Below are 1,639 nucleotides of genomic sequence, written 5' to 3' on the forward strand. Positions count from 1 at the left end.
AGATCGTTCACCAATCCTAATGCCACGCCTCTCCTCATACTTTTGTGTAAAATGGTAATTTTCATAGAAATGATAACATACATATGAGTAAAACTAGAATGTGAATGAACACACTATAGATGAATACTTTTATGATCTAAGTGTATTGTTGTTATTGTTCATTGCCGCTGAGTTGAGGACAACTTATAGCAATACTATGAACAAAAGGCCTGAAGATCTAAGAGTATAGAGAGTCAAAAAAATTCTAGTACAAATTCTATGATTATTTTATAGATTTCCTTGTATCAGACTTTTCAAAAAGTATTGAGAAGCTCAATATCACTGTAAAAACTAAGCTAGGTACTGACCACCAACTTACTCATATGCAAATTCAAGCTGAAGCTAAGGAAAATGAAATAAAATCCATGGGAACCAAAATTTGACATGGAGTCTATTCCACCTGAATTTCAAAACTATCTGAGGAAAAAGGTTTGAGGCCTTGAACACTAATGGGAGAAGACCCGATGAGCTGTGGTAGAATATTAAAAATATCATCCAAGAAAAATGCAAATGTCCTTACAAAGACAGAGGAGGGAGACCCCCAAGCTGGATGTCAGAGGAGACTCTGAATATTGATTGCACTAGAGCACTGAGAAGCCAAAACAAAGGAAAGAAATCAAGATATTAAGGAGTTGAACAGAAGATTCCAAAAGGCAGTGCAGGAAGACAAAGCAAAATATTACAATGAAATGTGCAAAGAGCTGGAGTCAGAAAACAAAAGGAGCTGGACTTGCTCAGCATTTCTTAAGCGGAAGGAACTGAAGAACAAATTCAAGCCTTTAGTTGCAATCCTTTAGAATGCTTTGGGCAGAATATTAAATGATCCAGGAAGCATTAAAAAAAAAAAAGATGGAATGAGTATACAGAGTCATTGTACCAAAAGGAATTGGTGGACACAGAAAACTTTCATGAAACAATGTATGAGCAAGAGCATGTGCTGATGAAGGTTCAAGCTGCTCTGAATAAATTGGCAAAAAACAAACCCCTAGGAATTGATGGCATACTAATTGACATATTTCAACAAACAGACACTGCCCTGGATGTACTCACCAAGTTGTGCCATGAAATCTGGAGGACAACCACCTGGCCAACTGACTGGAAGGTATCTATATTTGTTCCCATTCCAAAGAAAGGTGATCTGACGCAGTGTGGAAATTATTGAACTATATTGACATCACATGCCAAAAATATTCTGCTGAAGATTATCCAAAAGTAACTCGAACAGCACATCAACAGAGAACTGCCTGAAGTTCAGGCTGGGTTTAGAAGAGGCCATAGTACTAGGGATACTGTAGCTAAAGTTAGATGGATCTTGGCTGAAAGCAGAGAGTACCAGAGGAATGTCTATTTGTGTTTCATTGACTATGCTAAGACATTTGACTGTATGGATCACAACAAAGTGTGGCTGACTCTGAGAAGAATGGGAACCCAGAAGACGTGATTGCATTTATGCGAAGCCTATTCTTGGACTAGGAGGCAATCATCAGAACAAAGCATGGAAACACTGCATGGTTCAAAATTGAGAAGAGTTTACGCCAGGGATATGTCCTATCTCCATACCTTTTCAATCTATATGCAAAGCAGATTATCCTGGAGGCTG

This window comes from Elephantulus edwardii, unplaced genomic scaffold (genome assembly GCF_000299155.1).
Source record: "Elephantulus edwardii isolate Elephantulus edwardi_28Jun2011 unplaced genomic scaffold, EleEdw1.0 scaffold00038, whole genome shotgun sequence".
In the NCBI taxonomy this organism is placed as follows: domain Eukaryota; kingdom Metazoa; phylum Chordata; class Mammalia; order Macroscelidea; family Macroscelididae; genus Elephantulus; species Elephantulus edwardii.